Source organism: Oreochromis aureus, linkage group 4 (assembly GCF_013358895.1).
Source record: "Oreochromis aureus strain Israel breed Guangdong linkage group 4, ZZ_aureus, whole genome shotgun sequence".
Taxonomy (NCBI): Eukaryota; Metazoa; Chordata; class Actinopteri; order Cichliformes; family Cichlidae; genus Oreochromis; species Oreochromis aureus.
This window is the reverse complement of record NC_052945.1, coordinates 14,936,870-14,958,447: the sequence shown is the minus strand read 5'-3', so window position 1 is coordinate 14,958,447 and position 21,578 is coordinate 14,936,870. Positions and strand designations below refer to the sequence as shown.

The following is a 21,578-nucleotide window of genomic DNA, read 5'->3' as shown; positions in this document are numbered from 1 at the left end:
TCCACATCGCCATTAAGAAAATGAATGTCAGTGTGAAAAATCAGCCATTATCCTCCAGGCACATCCCGTAGATGCAGATGAACTCTGAGAGAAGCTGGCTCTCTCGCTTTGTGGTTGTGAGGAAGGCTCAGCAAACTCATTTCTCCCACTGCACTTGAGTGGTTAACCAGCCATTACCCATGGCATGTGCAGCTTTTCATTTAGTCCCAGAAAGTCTTAATCTACAATATTTACTGCATCTTAAACAGCATATGTGTTTGCATTTAAAGTGTCATTGAGTAATGGTTCGGTGTTTTGTGGATGTCTGTTGAACAATGTCCATATTAGTCACTATTAGCCTGCAAGTATATTCAAATAGCTGTGTGCCTTTTGTGAGTCTGTGTGGCTGTTGTCCTGTGCCACTATCTGGGTGGTCCTTATGGCTGATTTGATGGTAATCCGCATGTCCCATAAATCAGTGTCCAGGGTTTGGCCGGGAGCTGATGCTGTGTTCCTCACTGGAGCAAGCAGCTTTAGGCACTAAACCGAGACCCCAGCCCCTGCCCTGCCCTGACCTGGCCACACGTCAGCTCTCCACACCACCTCTAAAATAACTCATCATGCATGGCTGCCTTTGGAAAATGGCCTCAATTCTGAGCACATATGAGCCACCAACAGTAGAGCCACAGTATTAATGGAGGGCAACATTATAAACCGTGTATCTGTATATCGTGATTTCAGTCTTCCAAGTTCTCAAAACTTTTTGATCGTGTATATTTTACTTTCTGTGAATTATTATAGAAAGTTTTTTTATTTTTCTTTACTAATATTACACTTGTTTGTTCTGACTCGTGGCTAACACAAAGTGACTCTGATAGGCTTCTAGAGCCCTGCCCTCAGCTGAGATGCCTTATGAAAGAGCTAAGATTAAAGTCAAATCTCAGTCTTTGTAGGGCCTACACTTCTCTCAGAGAATGAGGAGGGAGGGTAAAGGCCCGTCCGGCTGTCTGGCTTGCATACAGCTCTCTACTGAGCTTTTATCTAGGGAGATTGCTTGCAGCTCTGTCCAGACCCGACTCCTACGGAGTGCACAGTCCTGAGACCTGTGGCATTAATAAAGATAATGCTGTTTGGAATAATAACAGTCAATTCTACTCAAGAGAAACAACAGACACAAGTGGGCATAATACAAAAGAAACCTAGATGAAAGGCTGGTAGGTAGGTCCATGCACCTCTCTGGCTCTCTTGTGGGAACTGATGGAGCCTATATCAGTATGCTCAAATACAAACAGCCCTGAGTGGGACCCTATATCAATTTTGACGCTTGGTGCCGTGATGCAGAAACACAATTTGTTCTTTTGTCTGCCAAGATCACAGAGGGAGATTGGTGACTTGTCTTTCCTTTCATTTTTTCCCCTCGCTCAACTCCTTTTCATTCTCTCTATTCTTGCCTTCAGTGAGTACAATTTAGTTTGATGAGCAGGTGGTCTTTTTTTGAATCTTACAGTGCTTCTGGCTCCCACCTCTGGCGTGTGGGGCTTTCAGTTGGAGTTAGTCATGTAGGCCAGAATTAGAAGGGTGGAGGAGAAGGAGGAGGAATAGGTCCAGGGTCTTGGTATTGGCAACCTTAGCACCCTGCAGTCAGAACCATGCAGTGTGCAGATTGAAAGAGTTATTTTGTTACTTAAGCTTTCAGCCGCACCCCAGATGGCTTTTGTGCTGGCCAGGGACATACTTGGGGACAAGGTTAAAGTGACAGAGTCCTTTAGGCCCGTTGAGTCCCTGGGCACAGCAGGTAAAGCACTGTGGCCGAGACAATGAAAGCGCCGCCTGCTCTGCACTTTTCCGTCTTGAATCTTAACACTGAACCAAAAGAAAATAGTTGGTTTCGAGCGAAGGGAAACTTTTACTTCTCACCACACCCACAAAAAACACACATATACACTGCATGAAGGAGGGATTCAGTACTTTCACTGCTTTACCTTTTGATCTCATGTTTCATCACACAGGTACTATATATATACTCAGCTCTGTTACTACTTAAAGGAATTTATGGTCAGTCACAGTATCTATCAGACATGATTTTGCAATAACCTCCATGGTGACACCTCGACATGCGAACGGTTTTGTGTCAATCATCCTGAACAAAATACGGTGCTCAGCTTTCTTTTGGATGAAAAATGTCTTCTACTTCCAACTATATTTATTCTTGTTATATTTTAACAAAGAAAAACAAACATGCTCGTATTCAAGAAACTTGGAAACTAGTTCAGTCGCTCTTCTGAACCACCGCTTGTGATGTTGAACTCCATGTAGTCGCAGTTACCTATTTAACTAGTACACGACTTGGGGGGGGGGGGTGTATTTAATCGTGCCATAATGCCATGACAAACTTGTCATTTAAGTGTCTAAATATGTGACCGTCACTAGAGGTGGTTAAGGCTAAATCATATCCCCACAGAGTATGGCTATCATGAAGGTAGTGTCAGAGTGAGTAATGAAGTGGTGATAATATGGTGAGAGTGTCATGCTTTGGTCCTTGAAGTCAGATCTGTAAATCAAACTGAGAGGAGTGATTTGGTCATACTGATCTGTTAGCCATTCTCGGTTTGTCCCCCAAGTGTTTATCATAGAGCTTTCACAAGTGGCCACTTCTGCTTGCACTGATAAACAGCACGGATTGGATCCAGACCCTGCTGGGTTATAGCTGGAGCCCTTGGGCTTGTAACCACACAGACTGAGAATGTTAGTCATTTGTTTATTATTGGCAATATTTGCCTGCTTCTAATCTTTGGCTGGATTAGCCAGATTAGGTGTTTCTCATCCTACCTTTTTCCACTTTGGCATCCAGGGACATTTACATTTTGCATGTTTTGGTAATGCCTGCACTGACAACATGCGCATGCATAGACATGCTTTTAGGCTTGTGCACTGATGCGCGAATGTGTGTTTAAGTAAATGCTATTTCACATGTATCGCTGAAGGATGTTTGCAATCAAGAGTTTGACTGATATCCCCTCTAACTCCTTCCTCTTTATTGCAGGGATCAGGGTCAGTAGGAAAACTATTGCTGTGGCTGATATTTTATCCCATGCCAGGTCATCTTGCTTTGTGGTCAATGCTTGGAGCTGAAGGAGTGTTTGGATCTAGCAATTTAGGGCTCCAGAAAATATTTTTTGTCATTTATTTTTTTAAACGGAAACACTCGCAAGAGCCCTGTAGGAAACAATTAATCAAAGAAGCTGAATGTCAGTGCGGCGTCACTGGAATCGGAAATTACTGATGTCATGAAGATGGAGAAAGTGGTCAGAATGGCGATTGGCCAGTTCTGTGTCGTGAAACTACTGGCCGAAAGTCACCTGGATCAGAGAGGAAATAGGGTTTACTGAAATGAGCTAGCTTGTTTAGTATGACCTTTACAGAGCTGATCCCAAACACTACATAAATCTGTTTCCAGTTTCAAAACACAACCACGCACATGCTCATTAACATGCCGTACTGCTTCACCCAAACAGTGTTTTTGTGGGTGAGAAAGTCCTGCGAATCTGCACAAACGCCCAGCACATAATTCACGCTCCTCAAATTCCCCCACAAACATGCACAGAAGCATGCACCACTGCTGCAAGATGGGCAGACATATAGGAAGTTTGTATCTATGCGTACGAGTGTGAATTTTGAGGTCAAAAGTTTAAGAATGATGGTTTGAAATTCTTTGGAGTAGTCAACTTGGGTGAGAATCTGATATCACAGGGCGGAGGAGTACAGTAAGTCACTAGATTTATGTTAAAACTGCTGCTTTCTGGCCGTTTAAGGCAAGTCAGACTTCATTAGTTTCTAAGTACATTATTACTCTTTTTTTATTACTTTTGTCTTTTTAGGTAATTTTCAGGGAAATAATCTCGCATTTAAGGATGTTATGGTAGTTCTATATAGCCAGGGCTAAATTCTCTTCTTATAATATAAGAAGATAATTATATAAGGTTATATAAATGTATAAGGTTTTCAAAAAAATGTTAGTGTGTGATTTGTCTTTACTGAGCTCTTGATGTTTCTGTTTAAAGTCTTGTTTTAAGCGAGTTGTATTTTAGAGCCATCAAGTCTATAGTGAGTCACCTCCTCTGAAATTTAGTAAAGTCTCAAAGATTAAAAATCCCTCAGACATTATATTAGAGATGCTAATATTCGGTGTGACTGACAAAATGACTGTTCAACCCTCCTTCAGCATCCCTTCTGACCCACCACAGAAAAGTCTCTTTACTTGCTGCACATGTAAGCTCTTCAGCTGAAGCAGTCACAGCTGAGCTTCATGGGGTGTTGGTTAATTGGCAGTTTTTGGTATGTGCAGATATGCTTCACTATGCATATCTTCCTTAATGTCCCTACCACTATTTGCTTTTTTTTAAAGTGTCCTTTAATTGGCTGCACAGTCACAGTCTCCTGCTTTAACTCTCCCCTGTGGAACCTAAATGTGGCCTGTTTGACCTCGAGGCCTCGGGGTGACAACCTTGTATTTGCAAGCTTTAACCATCTGCTACTTACAGTTTTTTCCCTCATCTCTCCTCTTTCCCTCTGTTTCTGCTTTCAAAGTGAGTTTTAATGGTGATCTCTTTTTCATCGAAACAGCATTGGGTCACTGAAAATAAAATCCGCTCTGTTTCAACGCCTTCCCATAACCCTGAACTATTCTGGGGTCTTTTTTTTGTGTGTGTGTGTGTTTCTCCATTGGCCATAGTTAGGCCGTGCTGTCAACATGGTAACGTGTCTGCCCCCTTAGACGCCAAAAAAAGGCCTCAATGTTGGACTCTAGAGGCAGAGTGCTAGATCTGACCATGCATTCTCCCTACACACCAGTCACTTTTAACAGGCTGTATCAGCAATACTCAAAGACCTGAGAGTACTCTGATCCCACCATGGGGTGTATAGCTGTGGCTCCGGCTGTGCTACACTTTAATCCCCTTTCCTTTCAACCACAATGGGAAACATGTGCTTACTCTGTGTAGGGTACAGGCCCACCATGGGAGAAGCTGTTTACCTTTGCTCCAAAACTAACATTTCATGGATCTTGTGACAATTCTTGGTCACTGCACCTTCTGGTTTAAAAGGGTCGTAGAAGGTGACGTTTTTATTTGAGACTAGATGAATCTTTACCGCTGCTGCTTCTGAATAAAAATGTTTCCTCACTTCACACCTTGTAAAACTTGACACACATTTTTGTCCAAGTATGCATGGAAGGGAAGGGAAGAGTTCAAGGCCAGGTTTGGAAAACAAAGTGACATAAGGTACATTTGAATGAGTGAGTGGTGCAGCACGTTTGCTTGATTCACACTTTCCCAGTCGTAGGCCTCGGTTTCTATCTTTGTCTAACATTCTTCAAGTGCAATGTATGATGGTTAATTAATGGCACAGCAAGTGGGAGTTCCCACTCAAACCTCCAAAAAAGGGGTTTTTGCACACCCTTAGAACTGAATATGTCTTATTTTACAACCACCTGAACTTCATTATCCTCCTAAGTTTCCATGTGGGCTAGTAACACCAATATAACCCAGATTTTTGTACTTTCTTGCTTCTTAGTGAGATAAAAACTATATCTAAACACCAACCTAATCCACCATGTGGACATTTTCATTAACCTAAAGCTAAGGTCATGACCCATGTCACCAAAGTTCTGTCCCAGTTCCGGTGATGAGTAGTTTATGTGCTGCCAGAAAACTTCGACAGAAAGATTCAGAGGTGTAAAACAGACACAAGTAACCATATGTCACGCTGGAGGGCAGGAAATAAACTCCAGATGAAGACACTACATTGTGGTTTATTTTGCTTGTGTGTGTGGGTGTGCACATACTGTAATGTAAATGAACTGTAGGACTGTCTTTTGAGTTGCACAGCATGCAGCATCTCCATTTCCACCAACTTATTCTAATTGTAGGATCATAACAGTTTTTTTTTATTGATCTATTGGTCAATGACTTTATCAAATATTTGCTAATATCCTAAATATCAAAAGTAATGACAGTTATCATCACAAGTTATAACGTGGAACACTGCTTGTTTTCTTATTCTAAATATTACAGATAAAAACCATAAGACATGAGAAATTCAACCGGCAACTCAGTGGCTAAGACTGTTTTGATCCATGTCTTGCACACTGGACCTCTTACATAGCAGATACTAGATACCCTTTACCTTCATTTGTTCTGTTATAACAAAAATAAGGCATATGGTTGTAGAGAATAACTTCTTGTGTTTTTACCTTGTTAAGCCTTAGATACAGGGATAAATCAGCTTTTTTGATAAATTACTATTACTATTACTTGATTGACATGATTTGGATTGTTGAAGCTAATAACGTTTGTGTCATATATTAAATATTTGTATCGTTTATTTTTATTTTTTGGGCAAAGCAACCAGAGCTTCCAGTTCAATAGCTTTTTGTGGGCATTGTGCTATATCAATTTACATTGACTCTAATCTGAGGCTTTGGTGACCAATTCTAAACTTCTGACTGGTGGCACTGTGTGATTTAGACACTGGCCTCCACAGGTGTGGCAAGTGATCTGAGGGATGAGTGAATTCTTCCTGGGTAATGGTAGCCATGATTTGCTCCCCATGTTGCCCTGCTCAAATCTTTCCCTTCCTGTTGTCTTATCTGAGCATCCAGTGCAACCTAAACCTGGGTGCGGTGCCTCTGTTCCTCCATTCCCTGTGCAGCCGGTCCCCATTGCTGGTTTTCTCAAATGTCACTGTGAAGAGAGAATGACCCACTTGAGTTGGACTGACTGACAGAGTCCTGACACCCCATTGTAGGCACCCTGTCTCAACTTCCTGCCACCCACAACTTCCCACCTTCTGACCTTTGTGGCACCAAGGGCAAAACAGGCAAAGGCATTCAGCTATGCAGTAGATCCATGAAGAATTTTCTTTGTTTTTATAATGGACACTGAAAAGTATTGATTCTTCTTCCAGACTCAAAAGTAATTTAGAATTCCTTAAAACATTTTTAAAGACGTATACGGTAGATGGTACTAGACAGAGAGTAGACTAAAAGAGGGGAGACTTAACATAGATTGTGTAGAGATTATACTTCCTCCAGCTGTCTGGATTTGATTAAGCCAAACAGCCCACCAGCATAAAGCCAAGCAGCCTCTTTAACACTGTAACTTAAAAAAAACCTGCAAATAGTTACAAATCTGACCACTGAAGTTAAAATGCACAGAGATGTTAGATGTGTTCAGCAGCGTATCATAGAACCAAGCAGTCATTAAGGATATGCACACTGAACTTGTGCATAATAACTTTGCCACACCATGCTTATTTATGTGCTAACCCAAACTTCATTACTCCATAGAATAATGAGGCTTGTTTAAAGTAAAATCATTGACCAAAGCCAAATTGACACTTACTTAAGCTTGATAAACTGTTATTTTCCTGGCTTAATTCTCTAGTGCATGGTAACTTGAATAGGATTTGAATCATTTGTGAATCATCTATCATTTGCATTCCAGCCAAATACGCTATAAACATGTTTCCACATGTGTTCATTCCATAGCTGATCTGCCAAACAGCAGTCGAAGGCCGCTGAAAGAAGGCTTATCTCAGCCTTCTATGAAAATATATATATTTCTTTTTAAAGGAATGTGGAATCAAAGGAATCTGCGATAATTTTACTGGATATTGCATTTTTTTAATGATTATTTTGGCCAATGTCTGATGCTGTCAATTTTTTTTTGTACATTCACAAAGACAGGAAGTTTTGTGGGGAAAAATCTGATTAACTGAGTGCGTGTGTGTGTGGGCGTTTTTGTGTGTTTGTGTCTGAGTATAGCCACCAAACTTTGAATGTGTATGTGGACTTGCAGACCTTAGCTCAGCTTGGAGATGTAATCTGATTTGCAGAAAGGAACGGGTCGTTTCACATGACTGGTTTAAAGGACCGCTGGCGCAAGGTTGTGCCAGTGTCCCTGACTGATTTGTGTGTGTGTGTGTGTGTGTGTGTGTGTATGGATATATGTACTTCAATACTTGTGTGTATACACCTACAAGTAATAATTTGTTTTCACAAAGTGCAATGCAGACATATGAGCATTTGCTACTATAGGCTTGTCTCCACTAGAAAAAGAGGTGTTGAAGTTTGCAATGTGGTCGAACACACCAGAGTGCTGCTTTTATTCCGTTGTTCTTCGGTTTAAACATGGTTTATTTGCAGAAATAAAGCCACCACTAATTAACAGTCAATTACACATCTGGAAAAAAGCAAAGCTCTGCTACAGACACGGATGAAGGTTTTGTTTGCAGCTTTCTGTTTACACATCTCTTATAATCAGAGCTTTATTTTGAACTAATGGACCATCAGAAATTATATCAAATAATTGAAATCATCCTATAGCCTGAGCCCTTTTTAGGAGACTGCTAGGATTAAAATCCCCTTAAAGCTTCCCCTATGAATCTGCTGGGGTTTTTTTTTTTTTTTTTTTTATATATAAATAGAAAAAAAAGTTTATTGATGTTTTTGTGGTCGAGATTCTCAGATGGTTTATTTTTTATTTTTTTTCTTTTGAGCTGGAAGAGGTCCATCATGTGATTTTCATTGGAGAGTGGCCGGAGGAGACGACCACAATAAAAACAAGTGAGCGTGCATGAGTGTGTGTTTGTGTGTCATCTGGCCTTGTTAATAACTGCAGGTTGTTTTCCATCTCGAGGTCGTCAACTCTGGTCATGGCATACACAAATGGAAGAGAGGAGGCCCTAGGAGGTGATATCTGTGAGTGCTCCTGGGAGTGTCGTGTAAATGCATGCACAGGTCTTGTGAGTTTCTCAGTATTTGTGCTTCTGAGAGTTTGTGAGAGTTGCAAGTGTGTGTGAAAGTGTTGTTGCTTGAAAGTGTTTTCCTGTGTGTGGAGAACTCATAAGCAGGATGATGTAGCGAGCAGGAAGCTCTGATCCCAATAGGCGTGTCAGCAGGAGTAGTTTTTCATAAGGTAGTAATCTGACCAGACAAAGGGGTGTCCAATATTAAAGAGAGCCCCTACCCCTGAGCTAATCAAGACCTGACCAACCCTTCTGCTGGCTCACCAACTCTCTAAACATTACCTCATCTGGAGGCTTAGCCTAGCCACATGCAGCTCCAGTCTGCTGGTGTACATGATAACTCACTTAGCACAGTATGATAGCTAGAAAAAAACGGAAATATAAGAAAGGATATAAAAGAAATGGGACCAGCACACAACTACCTATGGTGCCTAGTGCCAGGGAAAGGTATTTTAAAAGGCAGAGGAAAGAAAGAATCATTTTACCATGTCCTCCAGAAACTCTGGGAAGCAATTTGCCGGTATTCAGTTTCTCTCCCCACCGTCCTGTTATTGCTGTTTTCCCCTCAACTCTTGGAGCCTTCAACCTGAAAAGGAGAGTTTTTTTAGTTTAGGCTTTGTGTCACTCGGAAACAGTGCCTTTGTTGCCAAGGCAACAGTTCTGGGACAATGAAACTCAGAAGCAGAGAGCACCTTTGTCTTGGAATGGGCGAAGAGTGACCGAAGCCGTCTTTGGTCCAGACTCTTAACGTGTTTGCATGTGCTGTAGAAACCTGCAAGAGTCTTGATTCAGTATCTACCTGAACCTGTTGACCTCATAAAATAAAACCAGCACACCAAATAAATTTTAAATGTTACAATGGAAAAGCTACTTTGACTACTTAAATTTTCCTGGGCTGCCAGGTTTTGCAGAGCTCCCCTGAAAGCTTAGATTTACATTAAGCAAAGATGAAACGTAGATCTCAGTTTCTAAACCGGATTTGACTTTTTTTAGTTTCTGCGAAAGTACTGCTTTCACTTATTTTTACATACAGTCATACAGATATGAGTCATTTTCTGCTTTTGTTCTTTTTCATATGGTTAACTTCTACATGTACAACATGCTCACAAATTTCAGTTATTAGAGCTAACAAACAATAGTGCCCATAGACTCTATATAAAAGAGGCTTTGGCTTACCATGTTAAATTTCATGAGTTTAAAGTGGCTATGTTTAGGCCAGAGAGTAATTATGAGCTATTAGTTATCAGCTAATGCTAGCAAGCTTGGTTAGCAAGCTACATCTGTCAGTTGTATGGGTCCATTTCACAGACAGAGATATCAGAAGTGTACTGGGGTTTCACTCACAGAAAGTGGAGCAAAGCTTTGTGCACAGATTTTACCAACTCAGAGCAGGATATTATTTCTCCCATTCAGTGAATTAGCAGAGGTAAAGAATAGAAAACCGGTACTGCCTTTAGCTGCCTATCCCAGCTGCTAAACCCTGAACATTCCATTTTAAAAAAAGATTTCTACATACTGCAGCTTTTTTGGCTCTAATTTGAAATATAATTTTGGATGAGTAAGTGGGACTTTCCTTAAATGAGTCAAGTCACTTATGATCTGTATGTCTGTGAGAGACCTGTTGTTTTTACAGACACTGGAGAGGAAACAAGTTGTCTTATGTACTATTCATTTATTTTAAAAAGATAAAGTTCACATGACCTGTAATCCTTATTGTACTGTTGTTTCCTTCTCTCTGTTTTCTTGTTATAATGTTTAGAAAATGGGAAACCATATAATTAATTATAGGAATATTAAAATAATCCAAATCAGTTCAAGCAAGTGTACTAAATGATTTCATTTTAACACCCAACAAGACTCAGAGATTATACAACACTGCGAGTTAATCTTGTGGCATCTGTAAATCAAGGGAACATTTGGTATTACTCATGTACAGTTATCAAAGTTTCTTAATACAAGTTTGGGCAGTGTTGGTCGAGATAAAATTTGACTCCAGTTTTTTTTTTTCTTTTGTCTTTTAGGTGCACCTCTCTCTGAATCACTTTATTTCGCCATTCTTTATCTTTTTCAGATGATCTCAGGTGAGCACCAAGAAGGGGCTGAGTAATGGAAACATGACCTCAAGAGATTCAACAGGTAAGATTCTGTCTTTTGTTTGATCTTAAAGCCTAGGAGTACGTGATTACACACAGTGTCATCTTATGAGGAGCAGCGACCGTTGCTATAAACAACCACAGTATGGTATGTTGACTAAATAAACAGAGGAAGAAGTGGTAGTTCACATATATGAGAGATGTGATCAGGGTGGTGCCACTGGATTCATGCCCGTGTTCTTGCTGTTTTTTTTATTGTGTAACCCAAGTCATGACAGCACAGTAAAGAATGCAGGGACACAGAGATATCACTTCAAACACAACTTCTCTCAGGAGCCTCAGATCCTTTCAGTGGAACTGAATGAAGATATGCTTTGATGGCCCACCACAGAGTCGGTGGCTTTCAAAGAAACCTGTTGATGGGACTGCACAGTGCACCCAGCCAGCTGAATGAGTGGCACTGTATTTGTGCCTCTCAGGATACTCCTGGGTGTTCTCATTGGAGGTCAGATCTGCTTGACCTCAAGTAGTCATTTTCTGTGGATTTTTTGGCTTGGCTTATCTTTTTTTTTCTTCCCTTCCATCTTGTTCTCTCACCAAATGGAGGAGAACTGTGTATGGATGGCAGGGTGCCAGCAGACAGGTACAGTAGATGTGCTGATGAGGGATGGTGATAGGGGCAGGCCTCAGTTGCAGCCTTGGGCAGAGAGAGACATACACAGGCAGGCGTAGACTCAGAGGCAGGTTGAAACCTGGTGCTGTATGCTGATGTTTCTCTGCTTGGCTGTGCTCCAAGGTGAGGCATGTGAGAGAAACGTGGGAAGGGAAAATCCAGAATGGAGGCCAGAAGAGATGCACAAACTCCTGATTTTCAAAGCTAAAACCACAATTAAAAAAAAGAAGGGTAGCTAAGAATATCTAGTGGTAACAAAAAGTGGGAGAGGGAATAAGCGCATGAAGAAAGAGTACAAGAATGAGGCTATACTGTACGCTGATGGAACGTGACTACTCACAGGTAAACCAACTCAGAGGTGCAGACAAGCAGAAAGAAGATAGGAAACATTGATAGAGGACTGCCTATCCTCTGACATGTTCCTTCCCCGGGCAAAGAACAAGCAGGGCAGGCCCTCCTGCCACTTTTCTGCCATAAAACATGCAGGGTTGAGTGGGTGGTGGACAACGTAATGTCATTTTGTGGAGGGTAAAGCAAAGCCTGGGTTGTCAGGAGAGCACCTCTGTGTATTACGTCATCTTAAAAGCAGATGTTGAAGCCAGATTAACGATGAGAATTCAGAAAATAATTCAGCTGTTCAGCTGCTTATTGAGCAATTTGCTTATATTTCTATCTTTAGTCTTAAAGATGGACTCATCTTTCTTTTCTTTTATGAAAAATAGTTAGCCTCATTTGCATGATTAGCTGGCCTGTTACGCTGTATCCAACAAAGGCATCTGGAGTTAGCCAACACACCATAATGTGATAATTTCAGCAGCGAATGAGGCTGTGGGTAATTCCTCTTCTCAGGCCCATTTCTTTTGTCAGCAGTTTTTTGAAAAGAGCCAGTTCTGTTCTGCTAAAGTAATCAGCTGCGCAGAAGTTGATCAGTTTTGATGTTTTATTAATTTAATAATTATTTGACGTAACTTTATAAAGCCTTGACTCAACATTTTAAGCAAAACATTGTTATAAAGGATCCTATACTTATCTTTTTTTTTTCTTAAGCGCGGGTATGAGAAATGTCTCAATATTCAAGTAAGTGGTTTTGGGCTCCAGTCAGTCATTAGTTTCTGTATTATGTTTCCAGGATCATACTAAATCCCGGTTTGGACTGTTGGACCAGCATCCTCTGAAGCAGATGTTTGCTCCTGGCACGGCTGCCGACAACATGAGCTCCAACACTGGCAATCTAGCTCTCAGGATTCAGTGAGCAGCGTGAGCTTGGAGAAGCTATGACATAAACGCAGCAGGACGGTGAATCGCGTTTTGCTGCTCAGACATCATGGAACAGATCAGTCAGCCCCATCTGGAGAAGTGCTCTATAGAAGAGTCATATATTTGCCATAGTTACTTTGATGGATACAGCATATTGTTTGACTTTATTTTTCTAATTGATTTTAATAGAAATGATCATTTCCCTCCATCTATGTATCTTCTCTTGTTTTTCAGATTTTAATTACAGTGTCGCTCATTCAGTAACTTCAGCATTTACTGTGTGATTTTTGTCATTTTTGTTCATGTGACTGTTTTCAAAGTGGCTCTTATAAAACTGCAGAAGAAAGTTTATCCAGGGAGGAGCACAAAAAATGTCTCCTACTGTGTAAAAAGACTTAATGCACATGTGATTGAGATTGATCAGAGGAATCACTCAGTCAGTGGATCTGTGATTTTCATCTTCTTACTGCAGCGACAAAGAAGCCATTGTCATTAATGTAAAACCATGATTTCTCCTTCTGACGCTGCATTTTATTGTGACACATTGGCAGCTTCTGCTAATTTCAGTTAATAATCCTTTTAAGCAGTTTATTCTCATTATGATTTATGACTCCATAGCTTTTGTTGTTTTTGTTAAGCCCTGTTAGCAGAAATTAAAAGGTGTATCCAAGCTGCTGCCTGTTTGTTGTGTCATTCCAGATACATGAGATAAATGGTTGGATGTTTCAGTGGTGTTCGTTGTTACGGTTATTCATGCTGGCTTCCTTACTAGTTAGGCCAGTATGTGCTAGTCTGGCATTTGAGGCATAAATGGGGCGTTATCTTTTCTTTTCTTTTTTTTCTTCAAAGGAAGACAAGGTAAAGGTGAACTTTACAGTAAAATTTTAATATGTTACATTTAAACTGAAACAGTGATTTTTAATAGTTTTACTGACAATCGCAACACACTGAATGTGTATTTTTAGTTGATGTTACCATGTAATGTGTAAACGCATCACTTATTATAATCACAAGGAATTTGTAGAAGTAACAGTAAAGAGATGACATCATTTTGCTGAGTTTACACTCTACAAACGTGTCACGTATGATGTTGATGGAGAAGTGCTTAATGTCACGTTATAGGTCAACATGTGTCAAAATGCAGGGAGTTTTCAACCGTACTGTGGAAGAAATCCCCACAGGTCCCTCGTCTTGTCCCAAAAATATTCAACATACGTCGCTAATGCATGCATTGTTTTCATTTAGTCTGAGTGACTTCAGCATTTCAGCAGTGACTTCCCATTCAACTGTCTTTCACTGTCATTTCAGTTACGATTCAATAAAGTCTGCTTCAGGGTGGGTGGGAGCTAAGGGCCATGTGGGGAGAGGGAATGGCACATAGGTGAAGGAGTGTATAGTTGCTAAGGGTGTAATTATTCCTCAAGGGGTTACTTATTGTTGTCCTTGCCTCAGTGATAAAACAAAGCTGACTGGGCAAGTTCCATTACAGTTTGTTCGGGCTTTTATTCTAGTGCTTGACAACTTGTCTTGAGCATCATAGGAATTATATTAAGACTCAAATTTGAGGTGGACGAGGTCATAGCCGTCTGAAAAAAAAAAAAAAAAAACACGACAAGCGGGATAAAGGCCCCGGTGGTGATGTTTTGGAAGTTGAGCTTTGTGACATCTTTATGGCCCTGCTTATGTTCAACAACATTAGCATGTCCACAATGCACTTCTCTGCTTGTCTGCCTCCCCCCTTTTTTTCTCTCCTCTCTTTTCTCACACACATACACATTTACACAACTCGGGGGGGAAAAATGACCTCTCGGCAGCTCTCAATTCACTGCACTTCTATAGCCTTGAATGGACCGGCTCAACAAAAGGTGACATAATTTTCTCAGGGTTTGATTGGCCCCCTCCATGCCACAAGATGACATCATGCAAGCCTCCCCCTCAAACACTCTACCACCACCTCCAGCACTATCACACAACCTCCCCCCCCCACCACCCTCTGTTCTTGGATGCTGGGTTACCAAGACAACAGAGCTAGGCCCAGGCCATGGGGCAGGACTTGGCAACGTATTGCAGCTTGGCTGTCCATAATAAGCTCAGGCAGCGTTGCTGTTGTGTTTGTGGTAAACAGTCTTGGGAAATGATACGGGGGAGACGGGAAGAAGGGATGGGATAATGATAGGTTGCCTTTTCATTCAACCTCTCCTCTACATGGAGTATTTATGTAGCTATCAGCGTCAGGAAGTATTTCAACAAGAAGTGTCAAGTCACAAACCTTTGATGTGAAGATTCCTGTCAACTAGTGAACTCTTACAACTCCACATGGTTCTGGTATAAGGTTTACTGTCTCCATTTATATTCAAGTTCAAGGAGAGAGTATTTGCCCACAAGGCATGGCTAATTTGCTTTTATTAATTACTGATTTTTATCCTGTAAAAATGCGTGAGGATTGAAATGCAAGATTTTTCAAAGCTATACTTTGTACTTGTTGCCTTTAAAAAAAAAATAATGTCAGTATATGTATTTCGAATTTGACAGAATATGACACTCTTTTCTAAAGCTGTGGGCAGTGGTGGTATTTGTCATTCCACTGGTCTATGACATCAAATAACACATCCTAGGTTCTCACACAGAATCAGAGCCAGAAAATCTGCTGGCTGCCTATGGCTCAGCTCTGTAAAACCTGTGTCCCTAACTAATAAATGCCACTTTTCATACTGGTATGCATCCAGAAATATTACAGCCCCTGTATACCAGACTATCACACACATACAAATGACCATTTCCCCTTGGAATTGTCATTAATGAGGATAATTTGAAGGTGGTTGACATACAGCTCTGAGCCAAGCCTTGTTGGTTCCAAACTCTCCTGCAGCACTGATGCCTTTCAGCACGCTCCAAACCATTTCCTCAAATTGGTGCTGTATCCCAAGAAAAAATGACACAATTACCGCTTGGTCTTGGAGAGAGTCCATGCTTCATGTTGAACATTACATATTGCACTAAAGAGTCGTGTGACGCATGTGCCTCTGCTGGTACGTATTGGTTTAAATAGTCAATATAAGGTAATTTTTATCTGTCTTTCCATGCAGGTTTTTGTCTTTATCGTGCCCATCATGTAAAGTCTCTTACCCATTTTAAAGTGCTGCTCTCTCTAGTTTTCATACTTTGCCTTTCGTCTTCCCTGTGGTGTGATGTGATTAACTGTGGTGCACAGGGTTGGCCCCTTTTTGGACTTTGTTGGACGAAAGCAGCTTTAGTGGGTTTTTGAGCTTGGTTGAACACCGACTGGGTATCGGTTACCTCTGGCATGCCGAGGATGCGTGGGCTCCCAATGTCCATGACGTCGATCCACTCAGCTTTGCTTGCAAAAAAGAAATGGTGGGAATCTGCTATACCCTGCCCTTTCTCCTTATTTTCCACAATTGTTCTTTTATGGAGAGAACCTATTTTCCAACAGGTTTTCACGTGTCATGGAATTTACCTTGAGTGTATTTTGGCTGTATTTTCCCAAGTAAGAACTTCATCAATAAAACAAGTTCAAAGTGAGAGTGACATTAAGGTAATTCATATTGCACAACTTATTCACTGTGACAGCCTTGACTGGACTGGAAGGGTGACTTAGATAAGGTGGTTGCATGGCAAACCATCCTTCGGTCTGGGCAAGCACCATTTATCATCCTCTCCATCACTTGCCTCTCTTACTCTCTCCTAATCCTCATTGAGTAGGGGAAGGAGAGACTCGGTAAGCAGGAGAGGATGAGGAGGAGGGGAGTGACAGAGCAGGCCAAAGGCTCCACTGACATCCATGGGAATCTGCAGATCCATTCAGTGGTAATTATCAGCATCAATGCAAAGAGGCAGTGGCAAGGCAAGGGGTGGGGGCAAGGGGTGTGGGAGAGTTTTGGGGGTGGGATTGGGGAGAAGGAAGGGGGTTGGGGGAGGGTCGGTCAAGGATAGAAATAATGGTGCAGATCCAAGAGTGAAAATGAGAAGAGGCGGTGAATTAGAAAGAATTGTGGGTTTACTTTCAATTATGGTAAATATGACGTGAGCTTCATGTTATGAGAAAGCACATGTTGATTCAAGGCAACATTTCCCTATAGTTTTCTGGAAAAGTGATTACCAGAATATATTTATGACTATCTGTGACAGACATTTTATTTCTCTGATTAAGTCACTTGTCATTTTGTTTTTGGTCTGGGTCAGTGCTTTTATTCAATTACTGTCAGTGGAGATTATTTAGTTTACTTAGACTTAAATAAAACTATTATTCAATTTAAAAAAATGCTCTCAACTTCCTCCTAAGGGCACATCTGTAATCTGAAAGTTTTTTGTATGTACATTATTTTTTTAATTGATGTTTTAGAAAGAAAAAGGTTGCATGGACGCATATGAGCCAGTGTAAAGTGAAGGAGCATGGTAGAAGTTCTCAAGTCCAGGATGCCAACCCTCTTTCCCTCCTACATCATACATCACTCTGACAGGCCATTTCACTCCTGGATTCAGAATTCAGGCTGAGAGACCACCTCAAACACTCTGGGCTTGTCACCGCATGGTGAGAACGTCACTCCCAGCCCACTGAACACCACGTTTGAACTTTGGCCAGCTGGCAGAGCCGAATCTGTTCGGCTAAGGAAATTATGACAAATGATTGTTTTGTTTTTTTTTCATTCCCTTCCCTTATTTTACACAGAAAATCTGAAAATTTTCCAGCAGAGGGAGATTCACCACATCAGCTCTGAGTGACCTTTAATGACTTATAAAGAGGAAGAATCAAATTTAAATGGAAGAGACTAAAATTTTTGGACGTCAGTTCTCTCAAACAGTGTTGCTCATTCCTTTTATCTGCGGAGAAAAGGTCAAGTCAAAGGTCGGGTCAGCACTTGTCTTCTTCGTTAGAAAGTCTGGTAATACTCTGGACTTTACCAAAAGAAACATTGTCAGCTAGAGATGTTTCATTACGCCTCTGATGAATTTAGAAGGATGGTGTCAACCTGTCAGCTCCAAGGATAAATGATGTCTTAATGTGAAGCTGTCAGAAAGAGGTATCGTAAAATATGGTGAGAATGCTCAGAAAAAAAAGGCACTGTGGTCAAACTTCTCCTTAGAGGTATGTGGTAAGTTAGGGTAAAGGCAAAATTCCCCTAAAAGCACATGTAGTCACGTGTTGTTTATTTACAGTTTTTTTTTATAACGTTTTATAAATGCTTGAGAAAAAAAAAAGATCACTTCCTTTTTAAATGGAAGAAACATCACGTTTGAATCCCGGGTAAAACACCTTTTTTTGTTTGTTTGCTTTTATGTTAGAAATTTCTATGACGTTTCTTGACTCATCAAGAAACAAAAACAGGTTCGTGTTCCTCATCATTAAAGGTGGTTCTTGAAGTCTTTATAATCAACCTTTAAGACTGAATTTTCTGTGTAAACAAGAAGGAGGCTAATTTCTTCCTGAAAAAAAAGTACATTTACCATTTTTAGTTGCGTAATTAGAAAATATAGTGGGATCTCATTTCGTTGTAAAAACCAGTGTGACCGTTTTCTGCCTCCACACACGCCCACCAAAGGAGTCCTCTTTGGTCAGGGAAAAAGAGTGACCCTGTGACACACACACCCAAAGTTCCTTTTTACACACAGCACTTGAATTTCATTTCCTGATGTGTCAAGCTAACAGAGGGGCGCGGAGCAGCGAGAATTCAAGTAGTGATCTGTCACAATGATAGCACAAATATGGTGGTGGTGATGGTGGTGGTGCCAGCGTGTGCAGTTTGCTTTCTTATTTATTTCTTAAGCTTGCTCTTTGACAGATCTGCAGAGAAAAATCCTAAACACACTGTGAGTTGTTGCACACACAGAGACGTACCGCACACAGCCAATCGCGTTGCCAGATAAGACCTGTCACTCCTGTACCTGGACTGGTCGATAGCCATCAGGTCTGGAGCTACCCAGCCCTTGTTTACACAGTCTACACACACGAGTGAGGCCCTCAGTACCAACACACACTTTTGATTCAGCTGCTACACACCATTTCACATGCATGTACACCAAGGTCACCATCATACAGCCACGTTTGCACTATGCAAGGAAAAAAAATCACAGCTTGGGAAAATCAAGCCATGAACTTGTGCCAATCCCGTCCTGCATTCAATGTGGAACGCTTAGTGACTCCTGTGCTCTTACAATGTGCTGAAAAGCAAGAGATATGCTAAAATAAATATTGCAACACACACCAATGTCCCCATTAAGGCTTTACATTCTGGTAATTATGGGTAAATAATACCAAAAATGTTAAAGGTTAAAGCCACGATGCACTCTGCGTGTGCAGAAATAGGAATCTGACACAAACTTAGACTCGCTTTTATCTTGAAACAGAGGATGTAAAATTACTGCAGACTCAGGGCTTTTCTTCCCTTGTGATTGTATTTCAAAGGCAGCTTTCTCTTGCTATTCATCCTGCTTGAAATGTAGCCCAGAAAGTTGATGTTATGTGATCTTATCAGAGAAGGCCAAAATGTCCCTTTTCTTATTAGAAATTCAAAAAGCTTCCCACGTCTCTGAAAACTCTGAATTCCAAACAATTTGAAATTCTTATTTGTTTTTCACTTTTAATGCAGTGTCACTGCATTTCATTCTGCACCTTGAACAAGACGTTTTTTTTCTTGTTAAATAATACAGTGAATAATAGCGCAATCATGCCTGCCCCCTCCCTCCCCAATTAAAAAACCATTGAATTTCACAACCTATCAAATCATGAATCTACATTTTCTAAACATCTGTAAAATGTCTGTCCATGACTGAGCAATTCACTTTACAAAATGCGTTTACTTAGCTGAGCCACTCCCACAGTTTACTTCCCCTGTGTGCAGAATCAAGCATGATTTCACACATTTAAGGGAAATTTATTTGGATGGAGAAACGCGTCGTGCTGGCCCTCTTCCAGTCAGTTAGTTCTGGGTGAAATGCAGCAGGAGTAGAAGTCAGTGACAACACACAACACTTAAAACAATCTGATCGGGGAAAAGTTAAATACTAAAACCCATTTTTTTCGCTAAAAAAGTGAGATCCTCTTAATATTGATGTTTTGTGTGATATGTTCAGATACTGAGACACTTTTTTCCTGAGGTTTCCAGGAACATACATCAGTGTCTGACAGTGAGCAGGCTTTTAGGTTGGTTGGGTAATTTTTCCAGCAGTTGGCTCCGTATGCCCTCTCTTTGGGAAGGGAAGGTGGATTTGCCTCCCAGTGAAAAATGACGGTTGCAAGACTTGCGCCATAAAACTACCTACACTCACTGTTCATTTTGTTTATTTCTCAGCTGGAGAGAGTGTAACAGGTTGTATCTGTGCATGAGCTTGTTTGTTTATGTGATTCTGTCACGTGCTTGTAATCTAATTTCCAGCATTGAATGATTCAGCCCTTTTTGTGAAGCTTCATTGTACTCATGGGAGGGATAGAAAGCATTCCCATGTTGAATCCTCCTGAGAATGGCTTTTAGAAAACAGTCCCATCTCCACCAGGAGCAGCTTGAATGACACTGTCATCTCTGCAGGTGATTGTTATTTGGCACCTGTTTGGATTAGGCCCAGTTTCTCATGGCATACAGTGTAATGCAAATAACTTCTAGAATTTACTACTCTGACTGAACTCCTTTCATTAATTGCTTTTTGGCTGTGAGAAAGCAGCACGCTAACTAGTGATTCAACCTTTTTTCACACAGTTACGCTACCATCTGATCTATCTCTTAACATCTAAGACACCAAATGCAAATTCAGTCTGATCCTGCTGCTGAGCTTTTGCTTGACATATAATAAGAATTACAGCATTAAATTCCCCACAGTGATGTCAAACTACTTCTTTTCCTGTTTTGATACAGTCTGCTCACACTTCACACTATTCCTTTGAAGCACCTGGGAACTCCCCAGAGAGAGGGAAAGCAAGAGATGAACTTAATCAGTAAACAGAGGGAAGTAACAATGACCTTATGGTGTAGGGGGAAAAAAGTCAGCTTAGCAATCTGAAAAATCCCTCCAGTATAGCAGTGTGCTAAGTGTTTAAGTGTTTACAACCGGGGCATGTTGGAGTTATTTAGCAACGGACATGGGAGTTAAACTGTGGCTTTACAGCTGGGGCCAAGCGTGATTAGTGTGATGGCCATAATGACAGTGGTGATGGTGGTGAGGTTACCAAGAGGTTATGATGGGCTGAGGAGGAGACAGGGTTTATTGCCACCGGGAGGAGTGCATTGTATTTATTTGTTTTTAACACCAGAACCTTTTCAGAAACTGGTATCCCAATTAAATGCATTATTTATAGCTGTGACACTAAAAAAATATTACAACTCAGCTTTTATGAGGGGGAATAGCTTGAAATGCTTGGTATGATTGATAACAAATAGTGTGGGATGGATGGGAGTGATCGAGCGTCTTGGGACTGGAGCACATCCTGTCAGCTGAACTTCCTCTTCTTTTCTCCCTCCTTCCATTCTCTTCATAACAGCTGGCCCTCACAACTGCATGCAGGGTGATGTGTGGGTTGAAAGGGTCTCTCTTCAGGATTTCCAGCTGAATCGGGGCTCAGCCTCGAAGAGTGCTATGGGGTTAGCTGACCTTTCGGCCCCTGGGTTGACCTATCAGCTTCATCTCTCCCCAGGGTCAAACCCATAGCCATACTGAACACATTAACCCACTGACCCCCTCTGTGCTCCTTAGTACACTCCATTTTCACTCAGTAGCAGCAATGGCTTTTATACACACTGATTTGCAAATAGTGACATATG

The 21,578-nt window shown here is 41.1% G+C and overlaps 1 long non-coding RNA gene across 3 annotated transcripts in view; it reads left to right on the top strand.

Annotated features, from left to right (window-relative positions):
• Positions 1 to 13,477, top strand: part of LOC116325229 — a 108,975-nt gene extending 95,498 nt beyond the window's left edge. For all 3 annotated transcript variants that reach the window (XR_005612892.1, XR_004199838.2, XR_005612893.1), the window contains 2 exons: positions 10,856 to 10,920; positions 12,680 to 13,477. This is a non-coding gene — a long non-coding RNA (uncharacterized LOC116325229). The remainder of the gene's footprint in view (positions 1 to 10,855; positions 10,921 to 12,679) is intronic.
• The last annotated feature ends 8,101 nt before the right edge of the window (positions 13,478 to 21,578 follow it).